The following is a 20,815-nucleotide window of genomic DNA, read 5'->3' on the forward strand; positions in this document are numbered from 1 at the left end:
GCGCTTTTTGAAGCCTCCTCAGAAGAGTCCAATGTTTTCCTCTCAGCCATACTTGATTGTTTTTAGCTGTATTTTGGGTCATTATTCTGTTGTAGGATCCATGACCTACAACTCAGACCAAGGTTTCTGACACTGGGCAGCACATTTGGTTCCAGAATGCCTTGAAAGTCTTCAGATTTCATTGTACTCAGAACAGACTCAAGACACCCTGTGCCAGATGCAGCAAAGCAGCCCCAGAACATAACAGAGCTTCCTCCATGTGTCACTGTAGGTAGAATGTTCTTTTCTTTGGTTGCATCATTTTTGCATCTGTGAACATAGAGCTGATGTGATGCCAAAAAGCTCCAGCTTTGTTTCACCTGTCCAAAGAACATTCTCTCAAAAACTTTGGGCTTTGTCAATATGTATTTCGGGAGATTCCCAGCTTGTGTTTTTATGATTTGCTTTCAACAGTGATTTCCTCCATGGTCGTCTTCCATGAAGTCCACTTTGCCTAAGGCGCCCTTCACACATCCGTAAAAATCACGCACGTGTTTCACAGACGTGTCAAAGGTGCGTTTTCCCCTCCGTAATAACACATGGAGAACGGAAAGCCCTGCCTTACCTGTTTCTTCCGGAGCTGTCTGTGGTGCTGACTGAAAGTGTCCGGCACAGGCCTCGCCCAACTGATGCTGCTTCCGGCCCCCAGTGAAGAAGATGCATTGTTCAAATTCACTGGGGGACGGATGCAGGTGACAGCCGCAGCAGAGACTGCAGGACTCGTGGAGGTGAGTATGTTTTTTTATTTTTTAAGTGACACGTGTGTTTCTCCGGCGCGTGTCACGTGGGCCCGCATCCACACTACATCCGTGTGGTACGTGTGCGGGCTCACGTCTGCTCCACACGGAGGCACGGGCTGACACCCGTGCTGCCGGAGAAACACGGACATGTATCCGTGTGGAGCACACGGGCTCACGTCTGCTCCACATGGAGGCACGGGCCAATGCTGAACACGTGCGTGCATATAAACCCATTGATTTTAATGGGTTTACGTGTGCTCGTGTCTCCGGTGCATGCGGGCACGGACCTAGCACGTACCGGAGACACGTGCGTGTGAAGGAAGCCTAAGACAGCAAGGGATTGTGTGACCTGACAGTGATGCACCTTGTCTTAGGAGTTCACCTCTGATCTTTTAGGAAGTTGTTCTGGAATCTTTGGCTATGATTCATATTATCCATTTCTTCAACTTGACATCAAGTTTAGCTACAGTCCAATAGACCGTAAAGTTCTGGATAATATGTACAACTGTAGTATCAGGCACATTAGACTGTTTGGATATGTCTTGTAGCCTCTACCTTTAACATGTGTTACTATAATTATCTTTTTAATTTCTTTAGACAAATCTTTCTATAGCTTTTTTTGCTCCATGCTAAGTTTGGTAAACAACATGACACCAAACAGCACAGTGACTACTTTTCACCTTTCCAATAGGCCAACTGACTGATTACATATTTGTTTTCTGTCCAGTTCATTTTCCCATTTTCTTTAGTTTATTTTAGAATATGGCTGTCATTTACCGCCCTCCAGGGCCAGCCTCTGCCTTTTTTTGACCATTTCACCACCTGGCTACTACACTTCCTTTCCACCGACATCCCCACCATCATCATGGGTGATTTCAACATCCCCATTGACACTTCCCACTCATCTGTCTCCAAACTTCTAACACTCGCTTCCTCCTTCGGCCTCACCCAATGGTCTTCTGCAGCTACTCACAAAGATGGCCACACGCTGGACCTCATCTTCACTCGCCTCTGTTCCCTATCTATCCTCTCTAACTCGCCTCTCCCCCGTCTGACCACAACCTACTCACATTCTCTTCCCTCTCTTCTCCAAGTATGCAACCCCCCCTCCACAAACTTTAACACCCTCGCAGAAATATCAAACACATTGATTTACACGCCCTTTCTCAGTCCCTTCTCCCCCTCACAGACATTACATTTCTACATGATGCAGATGCCCCTACAACTTTATACAACACTACAATCTCTGCAGCTCTCAAATCAGCTGCCCCCCTCACACACACCAAAACCCGCACAATCAACAGGCAACCCTGGCACACAAGGCAGACTAAAGAACTAAGACGGGCTTCCAGAATTGCTGAGCGCAGATGGAAGAAGTCTCATTCCACTGAGCACTTCATTGCATATAAAGAGTCCCTCACTACCTTCAAGTCCACACTCACTGCTGCAAAACAAACCTACTTCTCATCCCTCATATCTTCTCTCTCTCACAACCCTAAACAGCTATTCAACACTTTCAATTCTCTCCTCCATCCTCCGGCACCACCTCCCTCTCCTCTCCTCTCAGCTGAAGACTTTGCCTCTTTCTTCAAGCGGAAGATTGACAACATCATAGCAAGCTTTGGCCCACAATCACCACAGCCCCTCATCATCGCTACTCAGCCCTCGTCCTCCAAATCCAGCTTCACCACCATGACAGAAAACAATCTCTCCACTCTACTCTCAAGATCACATCTAACCACCTGTGCACTGGACCCACTCCCATCGCACCTCATCCCCAACATCACCGCAGTCCTCATCCCAGCCCTAACCCATCTCTTCAACCTATCACTAACAACTGGTGTATTCCCTTCATGTTTTAAACATGCCTCCATTACACCCATCCTCAAAAAGCCCTCCCTTGACCCATCCTCTGTGTCAAACTATCGCCCCATATCCCTTCTCCCCTACGCCTCAAAACTACTGGAACAGCATGTCCATCTTGAATTGTCCTCATACCTCTCCTCCTGCTCCCTCTTTGACCGGCTTCAATCTGGCTTCCGACCACATCATTCTACCGAAACTGCCCTAACCAAAGTCACCAATGATTTACTTACCGCCAAAGCCAAGCGACACTACTCTATCCTCCTCCTCCTGGACCTGTCCTCTGCCTTCGACACAGTAGACCATTCCCTCCTACTACAGATTCTCTCATCTCTGGGCATCACAGACTTGGCCCTATCTTGGATCTCCTCATACCTAACCGACCGAACTTTCAGCGTCTCCCATTCTCACACCACTTCCTCATCTCGCCCCCTATCTGTCGGTGTCCCCCAAGGCTCAGTTCTTGGACCCCTGCTGTTCTCCATCTACACCTTCGGCCTGGGACAGCTCATAGAGTCCCACAGCTTCCAGTATCATCTCTATGCCGATGACACACAGATCTACCTCTCTGGACCTGACATTACCTCTCTACTAACCAAAATTCTATAATGTCTGTCTGCTATTTCATCCTTCTGCTCTGCACGATTCCTAAAACTTAACATGGACAAAACAGAGTTCATTGTCTTTCCTCCTCCTCACTCATCTCCTCCAACAAGCCTTTCCATCAAACTTGATGGTTGCTCACTCACCACAGTCTCACAAGCTCGTTGCCTTGGAGTAACCCTCGACTCTGCTCTATCCTTCAAGCCACACATCCAAGCCCCCTTCAACTCATGCCGATTACAACTCAAAAATATCTCCCGGATCCGTGCTTTCCTTAACCAAGAATCAGCAAAAACATTAGTGCATGCCCTTATCATCTCCCGCCTCGACTACTTCAACCTCCTGCTCTCTGGCCTCCCTTCCAACACTCTTGCACCCCTCCAATCTATCCTAAACTCTGCGGCCCGCTTAATCCACCTCTCCCCTTGCTACTCCCCAGCCTCGCCACTCTGCCAATCCCTTCACTGGCTTCCCATCACCCAACGACTCCAGTTCAAAACATTAACCATGACATACAAAGCCATGCACAACCTGTCTCCTCCCTACATCTGTGACCTAGTCTCCCGGTACCTACCTGCACGCAACCTCAGATCCTCACAAGATCTCCTTCTCTGCTCCTCTCTTATCTCCTCTTCCCACAATCGCGTACAAGATTTCTCCCGTGCATCCCCCATACTCTGGAACGCTCTACCTCAGCACATCAGACTCTCCACTACCGTGGAAAGCTTCAAGAGGAACCTCAAGACCCACCTCTTCCAACAAGCCTACAACCTACAATAACCCTCAGTCCAGTAGACCATTGCGCAACCAGCTCTGTCCTCACCTATTGTACCATCACCCATTCCCTGTAGACTGTGAGCCCTCGCGGGCAGGGTCCTCTCTCCTCCTATACCAGTCTGTCTTGTACTGTTAATGATTGTTGTACGTATACACTCTCTCACTTGTAAAGCTCCATGGAATAAATGGCGCTATAATAATAAATAATAATAATAATAATATATATATATTGTTGTCTGTTGAACCATAATTCCCACGCAATGTCTGATTTTTATTAATTAATATTAATTGATATTCAGTAAATTTAAACTGAAAATTACTTTTGTTAGTTCCAAGACATTTCAGTGGCTAGTGTGGGTTTTTCTTACTTTACCACAAGGGTACCAATAATTTTGACAATATGTGTGTATATAGTGTTTATTATATAATTATTTTGTAATTGTACATTTTCTACTTTTTTTTTCCTTTTTTGTTTGGCCCATTATTTTTTTTTTTAATTTAATGTACTGGGATATATCTATAGCAATTACATTATTATTTTGCTTATCCTAGCCAATAATGTGGGAGAGTGGCCATTAGTCTCAGCTCCACTTCTTTACATTTCTGTTTCCATAAGCGTTGCTGGCAGCATAAAAAGCTTAACTGTCATTTGTATTTCTTTTACCTACCTTTCTTCTGCATTTTTCTCTTCTTATTTATGATGACAAAACACATCAAGGTTGACCTGAACTTTGATGTGTTCATAAAATAGAGCGGCACTCTAAAAAAGACAGTTAGGCCCCATGCGCACACTGCAGTTTTTAATGCTTTTTTGGTGCATTTTGTGGTGACCTTTTAGGCTTTCTGTCCACAATCAGGGTTCACAATGTTTTGAATGCAGTGTATTTTCGCTGTGTTACAAACACTGCATTGTACAGTACAAGCACAGTGGATGGGATTTCTAGAAATCCCGTGCCCACTGTGTTTGTTTTTCCTGCAGCGTAAACCGACATTGTGGGGTGGTTTTAGCCAATTTAATGCTGCGGAACCTCGAGAGTTCTCCACAGGGAGAACAGAGAGAAAGACCGCATCTCCCCGAACCCTGTCCGTAGGCACGGACGCTATGTTCTCCCATGGAGAGCACTCACGGCCCCGCAAGAGAGGACACGCTGCATCCAGGATGCAACATGTCTGGATCATTGGCACGTACCCTTAAGGGGGCTTTACACGATACGATATCGTTAATGTTTTATCTTCGGGGTCACGTTGTTAGTGACGCACATCCGGCGTCATTAATGATATCGCAGCGTGTGACACTTATGTGCGACCTAAAACAATCGCAAAAGCGGCCAAAATCGTTTGCCGCGGAGAGGTCCTGAAACAAAAAATTGTTTACCTCTCATTAGCGATGTTGTTCCTCGTTCCTGCGGCAGCACACATCGCTGTGTGTGACACCGCAGGAGCGAGGAACATCTCCTTACCTGCCTCCACCGCCAATGCGGAAGGAAGGAGGTGGGCGGAATGTTACGTCCCGCTCATCTCCGCCCCTCCGCTTCTATTGGACGCCTGCCATGTGATGTCGCTGTGACGCCGAACGACCAGCCCTGTTAGAAAGGAGGCGGATCGCCGGCCAGAGCGATGTCGCAGGGCAGGTAAGCTGTGTGATGGGAGAGCGCAATTTTGTGGGCGAAGGGCAGTGATATGCCCGTGTTGCACAAACGATGGGGGCGGGTATGAATGCTAGTGATATCGTTACCGATATCGCTAGCGTGTAAAGCCCCCTTTTGTCATCACAAACTACATGCCTTTCCTCCCCCAGCAAAGTCTATGAGTTTTCAGATTTGCTGTGCGCACGTTTCTTTTTTGTGGATGCATTTTTGTGGCGACCATAAAAATTAGCATGTCAATTCTTTTTGCATTTTCTCTGCGTTTTTCACCCATTGGTGATAAAAAAAAGCATCAAAAACGCACTAAAACGCACACTTTTTTTTGCATTTTTTGGCCACAAGATGTGTTTTTTTGGCCACAAGGTGCATTTTTGTGGTTGCCACTAAAATACAGGGTGCGGACATAGCCTTAAATAGTTACAAAATTCAGTGGTAGAAATCAATTAACTCATTTTGCAGCCACATAAAGCCTTACATGTCAACCTTTGGAAATTTTTTAATGAAACCCAATGATAAAAATTAGTTTTAATGGAAAATATTTTTTTTTGAATAAAAAAGTCTCAGAAGGTGTCCCCTTCCTTTAAAGAAGTCAAGTTATCTTAAAATTACTTACTAGAACTTTTTGTTTGCTTTTATGTTTTATTTTATCTACACTTTTTGTCACTTTAATTTTACCTAATTCAAAAATTATTTTTTTTACAAACTGCAGTTTGTTCATTTATAAAAAAAACATTTTTAACCTAAAATGAAATTATTTGAATAAAACAAAAATGACTCAAAAGATTTTCACTTCCTTTAAAGAAGTTATTTTAAAATTACTTAATAGAACTTTTTCTTTGTATTTTTTTGTTTTATTTTATTTACACTTTTTGCGACTTTAATTTTGCTTAATTCAAAAATTTTATTTTTTTTTTGTTTTACAAACTGCAGTTTTTCCAATTATAAAAAATATTTTTAACCGAAAATAAAATTTTTTGAATAAAACAAAAATGATTTAAAAGGTCATGTTAAAGATGTTATCTTAAAATTACGTACTAGAACTTTTTGTCTGTATTTTTTTGTTTTATTTTATCTATACTTTTTGTGACTTTAGTTTTACCTAATTCAAAATTTATTTTCTTTACAAACTGCAGTTTTTCCAATTATAAAAAACATTTTCAACCTACAATGAAATTATTTGAGTAAAACAAAAAATGACTCAAAAGATTTTCACTTCCTTTAAAGAAGTTATTTTAAAATTACTTAATAGAACTTTTTCTTTGTATTTTTTTGTTTTATTTTATTTACAGTTTTTGCGACTTTAATTTTACCTAATTCAAAAATTTAATTATTTTTTTTGTTTTACAAACTGCAGTTTATCCAATTCTAAAAAATATTTTTAACCTAAAATAAAATTTTTTGAATAAAACAAAAATGATTTAAAAGGTCATGTTAAAGATGTTATCTTAAAATTACTTACTAGAACTTTTTGTCTGTATTTTTTTGCTTTATTTTATCTATACTTTTTGTGACTTTAATTTTACCTAATTCAAAATTTATTTCTTTTTACAAACTGCAGTTTTTCCAATTATAAAAATTAATTTTAACCTAAAAGAAAATTATTTGAATAAAACAAATAATAACTCAGAAGGTTTTTGCATCCTTTAAATAAGTTATCTTAAAATTACTCACTAGAACTTTTTGTTTGCTTTTTTGTTTTATTTTATCTACACTTTTTCAATTAAAAAATGTTACATTTTTTTTACAAACTGCAGTTTTTTCTTACATTTTGCATTTTGATTTGGAATATAAAAGAACATAGAGATTGTGGGAAAGTATGATGATAAGGCAGATATTTTCTTTATGGTAGTATTAAAAGTTAAATTTCAGCTCGTACTATAATTTAGTATTTTTCAACTTTTCTGTCATAAATGTACATTGACAACATTATTGATGTTTATATAAAATCCTCATTTCCTATTCTAACGTTAGCATTTTATTATGCCTCCACATAAAATAGCCTGCCTTTATTTTTTTGATTGAGTACTACTTTATTGAACTTGGCAATTTTATTTTTAAACTTTTGACAACAAAATATTACTTTTGTGAAAGTAGAAAACAGGACTTTAAAGCATTGTGAGTCAGGCACTTTAGTTTCGACTTCGGCATTGCTACATTTTTTACTGTGCTTTTTTTCCCTCTAACATATGTAATAAATTATTTATATAGCGGTCGTAAGATTTTACGAAGTGCACCAAGAACTACATTTTTAGCCATACTGCCTATATTCTGTTGAATTTTAAAATGGTTTTAGTTTGTCGCTACCTGATTTATTGTGATAGTTGGTAATAGTACTATATTAAACTGCTTTTGGAATACCCCTATTAGCAAAACAACTTAAAGGGCACCTCCACCCAAACATTAATTTTTACATGTGCTCATTAAAAGGGTTGTCACCTAGGGCAATCTCTACTTGTTAGAAAAGTCACTTGATAAGCTGATCTCAAAGCATTTAATAGGAAAATGTGGCGAAAATGTTCAATTTCCCCCCAGCGCCATCACTGGAGAAACTAGACATTGCACAGTATAGGGTGCTTTACACGCTGCGACATCGCTAGCGATAGCTAGCAATGTCGTGCACGATAGCACCCGACCCCGTCGTTGGTGCGACATTTGGTGATTGCTGCCGTAGTGAACATTATCGCTACGGCAGCGTCACATGCACAGACCTTGTCAGCGACGTCGCTGTGACCGCCGAACAATCTCTCCTTCAAGGGGGAGGTGCGTTCGGCGTCATAGCGACGTCACTGCGGTTTCACTAAGTGACCACTCAATAGCAGAAAAGGGGCGGAGATGAGCGGCCGGAACATGCCGCCCACCTCCTTCCTTCCTCATTGCCGGTGGACGCAGGTAAGGAGATGTTCCTCGTTCCTGCGGTGTTACACATAGCGATGTGTGCTGCCGCAGGAACGACGAACAACATAGTACCTGCAGCAGCAACGATATTAAGGAAATGAATGACATGTCAACGAGCAATGATTTTTCACGTTTTTGCGCTCGTTGATTGCCGCTCATTGGTGTCACATGCTGCGATGTCGCTAACGGCGCCGGATGTGCGTCACTAACGACGTGACCCCAACGATATATCGTTAGCGATGTTGCAGCGTGTAAAGCACCCTTAACTATTGAAATCTGCCCATCACGTTCAATCTGGAGAAGAGAAAGGATAATGAGAAAGGGGTTTAGGTAGTGGGTACATTTATACTGCATGATTCAATCTGCCCTAAAGAGCAAGCTTTTGCCTCTTTATCTCCTAAGTCCAAGTGAGGATTGCCGGGATCAACATTCAGAACAAGAATTTAACATGTACATTTATACATACAGTATATACTTTCTTCTAAAGCATTTAAAGAGGATTTCCACTACTTGGGGGCAACCGTTTCCCATTCCCCTTGTTCGTCCCCGTAAAAATAAATAAGCCTATACTCACCTCTATTGCGACCTCGGTTCCAACGATGTCTGAAGTCGCGTTCCCGGGGCCCATGTGACATTGCTATGACACGCGGGCCCCGCAACCAATCAGTGTCAGCTTCCTTCACAGCGCTTCACACTACCATTGCGCTGACATCCACATTTACCCTCACGCCTCCATCCTGAACCTTGACTTGACCGCGACTGTTGGATAAAGACCCAGGGGGTTGAAACGTCAGTTGAAGATGTGTCACTCACAGTGTTCAACTATATAATTTGTATGAAAAATAAAAATATTTTTTCTTTTGCATCCAACAAATTGCGAGAGTGCGGTGAATTTTGATTGTTGGCTTCCTTTACCCCGTCTTGGAACGTTTGAGCAGGAAGTCACATCCTGCCCAAATGTACAAAGCGGGAAGACAGACGCCGAACGCTGATTGGTCGTGGGGTCTGCATGTCTTAACAATGTCACATGGGCCTCGGGAATGCTACTTCAGACATTGCTGGAACCGCAGCCGCATCGGAGGTGAGTATAGGATTATTTATTTTTATGGGGGCAAAAAAGGGAAATGAGTAGGGGTTGTCCAAGTAGTGGACAACCTCTTTAATCTCTTTCTGAAACAATTGATTGTTCCCACTGTGACCAGATTTTGACATAGACTGTTACACAGATTAATTGTTCTCATTGTAAAGAAGGCTTGTTTCTTCTAGAGAGTGAACCTTTTCACCTTCAGTTGGAGAGAGTGCCTCCTTGTATTTTGGGTTTAACGTGAAACTGCTTTTGACCATATTTTTTGTACGTGCCTGTATGGTGGAATATGGGCGGGGTTATGTATAATTTTGCGTAGGTTCGTATTTTAAGTGCACTGCTTTGTCCATTCTGTATTCCTTGTGTGTATATTGTCCTGTTTGCAGGTTTAATCACCCCCTGCTGTGCTCTTGTTCCTAAGCCTGGGGAATGGGGGCCTGGGATCCACCTAAACTCTCTGTTTACCTGGGAGATTGGTCGGTCTGTTGGAGAACTTCAAGAGACAAGGAAGAAGATTGATCCTCTGGGGGGAGAAGCTGTGGCTACAGGCAGCACCCCAGAGAGCCATTGAGAAACTCTCATTTGCCTGGAAAAGGACTGCTGGAGGATTGTGATTCATCATCGGGACATTTATGCAATTACTGAACTATTTTTATGAACTTTCTGATTTTGCTTGGAATAAATGTTCTTTGGATTGCTCATGGATCTCTCGCTCTGTTGATTGTGTGATATCAAAGAAGGATCCCGTAGCAGTGCTGTTTATAGACTTGTACATGTTAATCATGTTCCACCTTCTTTGATGTCTCTTTTCAAGGCTAAATACGTGCAATTCTTTAATAGTTCCTCAAATCAACATAATACTGGAGATATCAGAAATGCGTAGGGAAGAAGAGGCTGTTCACACTGCTGTTCATCTTTTCTTATCTAATAGCATAAATACCACAGGTGCTGAGGTAGGAAGAAGCTGGTCACACTGCTATCCACCCTGTATATCTGATCCAATACTGTCCATACCAAGAGTGCTGAGATAAGAATAGGCTAGTTGCACTGCTGTCCACCCTGTCTTATATAAAACTGTAGATACCAAGTGTGCTGAGGTATGAAGAAGCCGGTCACACTACTATCCACCCTGTTTAATTTAATACTGGATATACAATACCAGAAGTGTTTAGGCAAGAAGAGGCATACTGCTGTCTGTCCTGTCTATTTTATTTAATATTGGTGATACCAAAGGTACTGAGGTGAGAAGAGGTGGCTTACTCTGCTATTTAATCTGTCTAGTTTAATATTGGAGATAACAGGGGTGCAGAGGTAAGAAGATGCTGCTCACATTTTTGTCAATCCTGTTTGATCTAATACTGAAGATGCCAGAGGTAGTGCAGTAGGAAGAAGCTGCTGTCTACTTCATCTCATCTAATACTGGAAATTCTAGGAGTTGTGAGGTAATGAGAGGCTGCTTACACTGCTGTCCACCCTTTCTATTTGATCCAATTATGGATATACCAGGGGTGCTGAGGTAATAAATGGCTGCACACACAGCTGTTCACCCTGATCAAAATACTGAAGCTACCAGGGGTAGCTCTGCTACAACCATAAATAGCCAGTGCTCAGAAAAAAATAATAAAAGGAATTATTTCTGGCACATGTATGGGTTCTGAGGCAAGTTTTTATTTTTATATGTATTTTTTTCTGCAAATGTCAATACCATTAGTTGCAGTTGCCAGCAGGCAGGCTCAGGCGTCGACCAGCTGTGTTCTCATTAACTGTCAAGATAGGAAGAGTTTACCTCCATTTACCCCACGCCTTTTTAAGGTGGTGCAATCTATCTTCCCACCCCAACTATAGTTTATTGCTGTGTTGGTCTGTGTGCTGTTGTATATCATTCCTGCTGGTGATTATATCGCTTGGTTCTTGGAGTTGTTGTGGAGTTCTCTCATTATCTTGTTACCTCCTACTGTTATTTTCCTCGTTATCGCTTATCTTATTCCTTTATGTGAGCGTTCTGTGAGATAGAGTTTTGGTTTCCCCTGTTTGTCTATCTCTGTTGGTATTATCACAATCCTGTTCTGACCCTTCCTTGGGGTTGGGGGGAGGGGGTATAAGATTAGGGCTGGTCAGGAGTAGAGATGAGTGAACCTGCGGTTTGGTTTTAGAACTGAACACCAACTAAAAGCCCAGGGTTTGGAGTTCGAATAATAATAATAATAATTTTATCATTTATATAGCGCTATTAATTCCACAGCGCTTTACATACATTGGCAACTCTGTCCCCATCGGGGCTCAAAATCTAGAGTCCCTAGCTGTATGTCTTTGGAGTGTGGGAGGAAACCGGAGTACCCGCAGGAAACCCACGCAAACATGGGGAGAACATACAAACTCCTCGCAGATAGAGTCCTTGGTGGGATTTGAACCCAGGACCCCAGCGCTGCAATACTACAGTGCTAACCACTGAGCCACTGTGCCGCCCCCATGAATGCTTTACGTCTGAACTTTACTCGCATGAGAAATACTCTGCTCAGGTACGCTTGGTGCTCAGCCCTGTGTGAACCGCTTACAGTGTTTTAACGGCTTGCACTGGGGGTGACAACAACATGATCACATGTAGTGTGCATCCCCCCTAAAAAATTGAAAATACCTGCCCATCCTTTCCCGAAAGGGATCTACTTATGGCTGGCTGTATGTGGGCGAAAACTCAAATTGTCAATCATTGTTACCAAACCTCCTCATGCAAGGTTCAGTGAAGTAGATGTTAGGTTCGTTTGCTGCTAGAGAACCGAACCTCCAAAGATTCACTTATCTTTAGTCAGAAGCAGGGTCAGGAAGGCGGCTCAGACATCCTCACCTTCACAGGTAATTCTGAGATAAGCAAAAGCTAGGGTCTTCTTAGTTTGAGAGCCAGTCTAGGAGCCCCGGTCCCCTGCTCTCCCCGATCATCATGACAATTTGTACTAACTCTACTTATAGGTATAACAACCTAAAACTAAATTTCAATTTTTCGACATTATAAAACTTGACTGATGTTCGATAAGAGACGGAAAAGGGGCTCTTACTCATTTAGATGATCTCAGAGAAGGTAATCTGTCATTCTGTTGCATGGTTACAATCTATCATGGGAACTGTACACCAATACGTGTTCTTTTAGGCTACATTTCATCTGAACCTTTTTGTAGGACCCATAAGTGCAAATTTCAGTTTGGTAGGCAAAAAAAAAAATACTCTGCATAGTGAATTAAACAAGAGGTACATAAAAACTCATGCTTACCGTAGTGCAGTAGAATAATAAATGAGTGAAAATATCCCCTGCGTGGTTGAGGAAGCCATAATTACCAGTTGTAATCTATTCATAATGGTAAATTTCTGTTTTAGTCAGTGACGCTTGAGAGATCTGCGGAGAGGCAGACCCATGATACATCTTGCAAAATGCATATATTGAGGCCTATAATCTCCCTCCTTGGTCTACTTAAACACCACCTGCTTATGTTGCGAATGCATTAAAAACCATTATTATCACTTTCATGGTTTGTTATTCAAAATAATAAAAAATCGAGCTTGAAATCCGGTAAATTTAGTTCTTTACATATTGTCGTATTTAAAACTGTTAATTTTGGAAACCATTTTACCCCAAAATATGAATTTCATGATTTTTTTTTATATATACTTTTCCGCTTATTGCATTTATTTTATCTTACATAGCCGCTGCTAAGATATGACCTTAACTATGATTTGCGCTGGTTCAGGATTCATGGTTATTAACAGTAGGGAAATGAATCAATAGAGCTGACAGACTTATTCATCTGTGCGAAAGTCACAAGAAATTGAGATTTGTGAAGCAAAAAAGAATTATTAATAGGGTCAATTTCTAAGGGCAAAATAGGGTAATATCACGTTTTATCAGCGTTCTCAAGCAGAACCAATGCTAAATGATAAACTGAAGTCTAAAAGGGCAAATTTCGGTTAGTCAGGAGAAATGTTAATACGACCTCTGCACTTTAACATAATTAATATAACTTTTACACTAACTTATATGTACCAAAAACATAAAGTTTACATAAAATACCCCCAAAAATGAGAGGTGCACAGCTAAAAGTGCAAAGTTTTGCTGCAGGAAGGCAAACGGGAAGAGAAGACCAATCCATGGATGACCGAGTTTCAGTTAAATTTCATTTGATTTGCAGTTTGCAAAAAAAAAAAAAAATAACCAAAAACCCACACTATTTTGCACACCTTTGAGACATCAGAAAGAGGGCTAATGTATTTTTGTGTTGCCACGTGGACCTCCCCATAGTGAATTGCTGCTCTCTGTCTCCTATAGAGTGTAAGCTCTTATGGTCAGTGGGGTCCTCTCTCTCTTTCTTTTTCCTGTAAAGTGTAAGTTCTTATCTTCAGCGGGGTCTTCTCTATTTCTCTCACTCTCTACTGTAAGCTCTTATGGTCAGCAGGATCTTCTCTTTCTTTCTTTTTTTCTTTCTCCTGTAAGGTATAAGCTTTTATGGTCAGTGGGGTCCTCTCTTTCTCTCCTGTAGAGTGTAAGCTCTTATGGTCAGTGGGGTCCTCTCTCTCTCCTGTAGAGTGTAATCTCTTATGATCAGTGGAGTCCTCTCCCTTCTCTCCTGTAGAGTGTAAGCTCTTATGGTCAGCGGGGTCTTCTCTCTCTCTTTCTCCTGTAAAGTGTAAGCTCTAATGATCAGCAGGGTCCTCTCTCTTCTCTTCTATAGAGTGTAATCTCTTATGGTCAGTGGGGTCTTCTCTCTTCTCTCCTGTAGAGTATAATCTCTTATGGTCAGTGGGATCCTCTCTCCTCTCTACTGTAGAGTGTAAGCTCTTATGGTCATTGGGGGTCCTCTCGTCCTCCTGTAGAGTGTAATTTTTTATGGTTAGTGCGGTCCTATCTCTTTCTACTATGGAGTGTAAGCTCTTATGGTCAGTAGAGTTGTCTCTCTTTTTCTCTTTCCGGTAGAGTGTAAGCTCTTATGATCAGTGGGGTCCTCTCTCTGTTTCTCTCTCCAGCAAAGTGTAAGCTTTTAGGGTCAGCTAAGTCCTCTCTCTTTATTCCTCTCTCTCCTGTAGAGTGTAAACTCTTATGGTCAGCAGAATCTTCTCTCTCTCTCTCTTTCTTTCTCCTGTAAGGTATAAGCTCTTATGGTCAGTGGGGCCCTTTCTTTCTCCTGTAGAGTGTAAGCTCTTATGGTCAGTGGGGTCCTCTTTCTCTCTCCTGTAGAGTGTAAGCTCTTATGATCAGTGGAGTTCCCTCCCTTCTCTCCTGTAGTGTGTAGGCTCTTATAGTCAGCGGCGTCTTCTCTCTCTTTCTCCTGTAAAGTGTAAGCACTAATGATCAGCAGGGTCCTCTCTCTTCTCTCCTGTAGAGTGTAAGCTCTTATGGTCAATGGGTTCCTCTCGTTCTCCTGTAGAGTGTAATTTTTTATGTTTAGTGGGGTCCTATCTCTTTCTACTGTAAAGTGTGAGCTCTTATGGTCAATGGGGTACTCTCTTTGTTTCTTACTCCTGTTGAGTGTAAGCTCTTATGGTCAGTGGAGTTGACTCTCTTTTTCTCTCTTCGGTAAAGTGTAAGCTCTTATGATCAGTGGGGTCCTCTCTCTGTTTCTCTCTCCCTCAAAGTGTAAGTTTTTATGGCCAGCTGAGTCCTCTCTCTTTATTCCTCTCTCTCCTGTAGAGTGTAAGCTCTTATGGTCAGCAGGGTCCTCTCTCTCTCTCCTGTAGAGTGTACTATGGCCAGTTGGGTCCTCTCTCTCATAGAGTGCATGGTCCCATGGTCTGTGGGGTCCTCTCTCTCTCCTGTAGAGTGTAAACGCCTCTTATAGTCATTTTGGTCCTCTCTCTACTACTGTAGAGTGTAAGCTCTTATGGTCAGTGGGGTCCTCTGTCTGTTTCTCACTCCAGTAAAGTGTAAGCTCTTATGGTCAACGGAGTCCTCTTTATCCCTCTCTCTAATGTTGAGTGTAGGGCCTTATGTTCAGCAGGGTCCTCTCTCTCCTGTAGCATGTACTTATCCCTCTTAATGAGTGCATGCTCTTATGGTCAGTGGGGTCCCCTCTCTCTTCTATATAGACTTTTAGATGTCACTAGAGTTCAAGTTCTCTTCCTCTCTGTAGAGGCAAATTGCATATTTATTTTCACAGAGGAGCATTGCATGGCCTATAAGTCTCCTCACCGATCTCTTGTTTTGCACAAAGCAGGGGCATTAACTCGAAAAGTATGTGCAAATAGAAATTCTGGTTTGGCTTTTATCCTAAAGGCCCCGTTACACTCGTCGATTTATTGTGCGATCGCACCCGCCCCCACCGTTTGTGCTTCACGGGCAATTTGTTGCCCGTGTCGCACAAAGTCATTTACCCCCGTCACATGTACTTACCTCCCGAACGACCTTGCTGTGGGCGGCGAACATCCTGTTCCTGAAGGGGGAGGGACGTTCGGCGTCACAGCGACATCACACAGCGGCTGCCCAATAGAAGCGGAGGGGCGGAGATGAGCGGGACGTAACATCCCGCCCACCTCCTTCCTTCCTCATTGCCGGCGGGACGCAGGTAAGCTGTGTTTGTCGTTCCCGGGATGTCACACGTTGCGATGTGTGCTGCCTCAGGAACGACGAACAACCTGCATCCAGGAATGTTACCGATATTTTGAAAATGAACGACGTGTCAACGAGCAACGATAAGGTGAGTATTTTTGCTCGTTAACATTCGCTCGTAGCTGTCACACGCTATGATATGTCTAACGATGCCGGATGTGCATCACGGAATCCGTGACCCCGACGACATATCACCCGATATATCGTAGCGTGTGACGCCGCCTTTACTCATGTGACAAGGATCCTGTCTGTAAAGCACTGTGGAATTAATGGTGCTACTTTAAGTAAACAAAATCAATCTATGCATAAATAATGGGTCGATATTGACTTTTAGAATTTCTACTTACAGTAGTTGGCACTAGAGTTCCAGTCCTGTTCCTCTCATGAAGAGGCAGTTGGCATATTTAATATGTACATAGCACTCACAAGTATTACATTGTGCACAGATTAATAGTGTCATGTAGTTCTTAGCCAGTGCCATACCTTGTCTAGATAAAACATCTCATGATGAGATCGTAAATACATTAATTAGAGTTGGCGCTTACTCTTAGAAGGTCATGTTCGGTCAGTGCAATGCAGCTAATTTTTTCTTAGTTGATTGCTTAGGACCACTAATGTCCAATTAATCATATGGCATCTTACCTTGGAATCTGGTAGTCCACACTGCGTGCAATCGCTGGAAGCATGTGGCCCTTAGGCCACCAGTTGAGTAGCCAGTGCTATGCTAATTTTAATCTAAAAATTAAAGGGTTGACCACCTTTGAGGATAATTATTTTTTCTTAAATGCATCTATTTGGGCTAAAAAACAATTTTGCATTTAGATTTAATTAAAAATCTTGCAAAATGTTGTATTTCCAGCATTTTTGGTTCAATACTCATTCCACTTTGATGTGGTCTGTGGTTATAAGTCAGCCGACAGGAGCTCAGAAAGACAGATAGAAGAGGTACAAGCTCCACCATAGCGAGCTGACTGACGAATTGCTAGATAACTCATTTTGCAGCTTTCAGTGCAACACAGAGGCTATAAAAGGAGGCAAAAAAAATGTATAAGCTCAATCACAAAAATGATTTTTCAGCCCTACTTACATGTACTTAAAGGGGGTTTTCCCACAAACAACTGTCGCGGGCGGGGAGGAGGGTGTCAGCACACTACGCTCACCCCCACTGCTCGGGTCCGGCTGCTGCTGCTCAGTGGTGGCTCGAGCCGTGGGCCTGATCCCGGGGGTTTCTCGAGCGGCACTCCTCGCCCGTGAGTGAAAGGAGATTGTTGGGTGTGGGAATTGTTATTGTCCGTGACGCCACCCACGGTTGTGGTGATTTCACCACCGCTGCTCAATATGGGGATCCCGGGGATGGTGATGCGGAGCAGCCAGGTGTTGTGTTGCCCCTCCGTGGGTAGGGGTTGGTGATCCCGGGGCCCGGTGATGGCTTGGGAGGTGCAGGGCCTGGTGGGCGCAGGGACGCGGGGGCAGCGCTGTGCCTTGCGGCACTGTGGTACTCACTCAGCCTGAGACATGGACACAGTTTTTACGGTAAACCAAACGGCTGGTAAGACGGTCCCACGAACGGCTGCACTTGCTCTCCCAGTAGGTGACGGTGATGTCCCTCTTCCTTGCACCTTTGTGCACTTGTTGGTTGCGATGGGTCCCCACCGGTAACCCGCTCCCCGGCTTCAAGCTGGACCGGAGGAGCTCTACTCTTTGCCCGCAGGCGCTGGCCCTGAGAAACTGGTGCCTTGGCGGTGACGGTGTCTCTCCTACACTGGCTGGGCTGTTGCCTTCAATCGGGACTTGGTTGTTGGGGGATCTACGTCCCCTTCACTGACGGATTTGGCAAATTCTGGCGACTCCAAGCCTTGCCGGGGTCCGAGAGGCCCCTGCCCTGGTGCTGACTGTCCTTCGGAACACTGCTCCAGACCGCCGGGCACACAGCCTACGGGGTCCTTCCAGGAACTTCCAAACGGTCCCCCTCCAGACAGTCACCGCCATTGCTGACCTTGCTGACCTGTCCTGCACACAGCTGGACTACTTCAGGCTTCTGCACACTCTTTCTGTTCTGTCACCACTCTCGCTTTCCTCCTTTACTACTTTTTCTTCCTTCACTTTCACTTAGCTGTTTTCTTTAGCCCAGTCTGGGCTACTCCTCCACTCCTTCCACTTCATCCTCCCTGACTAGACTGCCTGCTTTTCCCGCCTCCAGAGCTGTGAACTCCTCGGTGGGCGGAGCCAACCGCCTGGCCCACCCCCTGGTGTGTATCATCAGTCTCTGGAGGAAGGCAACAAGGATTTTTTGGTTAGCTTAGATGTTCCTACCTGGGATGTAGGGTGTGGTGGTGTTTGACCTGTGTCCCCTGGCTTGCCCAGGGCGACATATTCCCCCTTAGCAAAATGCAGACCGTCCGCGGGCTGCCGTCCAACACCGGTTTTATTTTTCTGTAAAAGATAACATGGTAAAATAATAACATATGTACATTTTTAATAACTCTTCCCTTAACGGGAGGCACATTTACTTTAACGTTGCATAACGGTTTACGGTTACGGTTTCCGCTCTCTCCCACCCAAGCAACCTGGCCCTGATGCTGCCCCTAAAGCCCAGGCAGCACCCCTTGACCCACAGTCCAGCACACGGTACCCGAGCGGGATCTGTCCTTCCCTCCAGAGGGTAGCCACCGGTTCCTGTGGTGGCTGGGCCCCAGCCTGCTCTGCTGAGGGCCCTCCCTCCAACCTGCCTCTCCGGAGGCGGCAACTGCGGAAACGGTAACGGTAAAACAACTTATTTACATGCCACTAACGTTTGTGGTTGCCCTGCAAGTTCACGGGCTTGTCCATGGAAAGTTCTCCATGCAAAACTTTTAAACGGTCCCTACGGGGACAACGGTGCCGGCTCCAGCCGGTTGCAAATCACACAGCAAATCAGGTGAAACTTCGGTAATCATTTTCTTCATTCTTTCAAACTTTTAAACAAACAAACAACCACTCTTTACATTCCCTGACCCCTTTTGCTCACAGAACGGTCTCCCTGTACCTAAGTGGGGGTCTACCTAGGTTGGAACGGGTGGACCTTCGGGGCCCGGTGTCAGTGGTGCTAGACAGTGGGGTAGAGGAAACAATCGGTTCCTCCTCCCTGCTATAGTGTGGGGCGGGCGGAGGTGTAGGGGAGCTGAGTACAGGTTCATCCCTGGGCACTGGCACTGGTTCTGGCTCACGGTTAACCGCTTCCACTACTTCTTCATCCACGGGTTGTGGGAACAGTATCACTGGAAGAATCACCGCGCCGTTCTGTGTAGGCCAGCTTGCTGGGAAATCACCCATTACAGTGTGGATTACCTCTGCTGCCTTCTCTGCTGGTGGAGGAACCGGTACTTCAGCCTCTGCCTCCAACGTTGGGGGGCACCTTTTTAAATGGTCCCGGGAAACTGTGGCCAGGGTGCCCCCTTGGTCACGACTGATCTGGTAGGCCTTCCCATCTCCCCATTCTGTGGGTTGTATGACGTAAGGGACTTGCTCCCACTGATCATCCAGCTTGTGGGCCTTCCTCTTCCGTTTCAGCACTACATCTCCTGGCTGGAAAGGACCCGCGGACGCCTTCTGATTGAACCGGTGCTCCTGCTGTTCTCGACTCCGGCTGAGGTTTTTCTCCACATACTTCTGGATTTGCCGGTATTGTGCTCTCCTCCGACTTTCCCACTCTGCCGTCGAAGGGAGTGCTTCTGGGGCCTCCAACCCCATCTCCAGATCCACCGGCAGGCGGCCAGGCCGAGCCCTCATCAGATACGCTGGGGTGCACTTCGTCGAGCTAGAGGGGATATTATTGTACATGTCGACCAAGTCGGGTAACTTTTCCGGCCACAGGTTCCGTTCATCCAGCGGTAGCGTCTTGAGAAGCCCCAGGACCAAGTGGTTCATTTTCTCGCACATGCCGTTGGTTTGGGCGTGGTACGGAGTGGTCCGGATTTTCTTGCAGCCGTACAACTGGCAGAATTCGTGGAACACCTCTGCTTCAAAGGCCGGGCCTTGGTCAGTCAGCACCTTTTCGGGGTACCCATGGGGTCGGCAAAAATAAGCCTGGAACGCTCGAGCAGCAGTTCGACCAGTCAGGTCCTTAACGGGGACTACCACCATAAATCTTGAGTAGTGGTCTACAATGGTCAGTGCGTAGGTGTACCCACTTCGGCTAGGGGTGAGCTTGACATGGTCCAGGGCGACCAGCTCCAGCGGCTGATGGGTGACTATTGGATGTAAGGGTGCCCTCTGGCTAGTCTCGTCCTTTCTCCTCACCGTACAAGGACCGCATTCTCGGCACCAGGCTTCCACTGATTCACGCATCCCACTCCAATAGAACCGCTCCCTCAACAGCATCTCCAGCTTCTTCCACCCGAAGTGGCCAGCACCATCATGGTATGCCCGCAGGACGGTAGCGACGTCAGCTTGAGGGATGACCAACTGGCATATTTTCTCATGGGTCTTCGGGTTGATCAGCTCACGGTACAGCCTCCCTTGGTGTAGGTAAAGCCGTTTCCGTTCTTTCCACAAGCGTTGGGCTTTGGCTGGAGCGGCAGGGTCTATTCCCATAGCATCTTGT

Source organism: Anomaloglossus baeobatrachus, chromosome 6, assembly GCF_048569485.1.
Source record: "Anomaloglossus baeobatrachus isolate aAnoBae1 chromosome 6, aAnoBae1.hap1, whole genome shotgun sequence".
Classification (NCBI taxonomy): Eukaryota; Metazoa; Chordata; class Amphibia; order Anura; family Aromobatidae; genus Anomaloglossus; species Anomaloglossus baeobatrachus.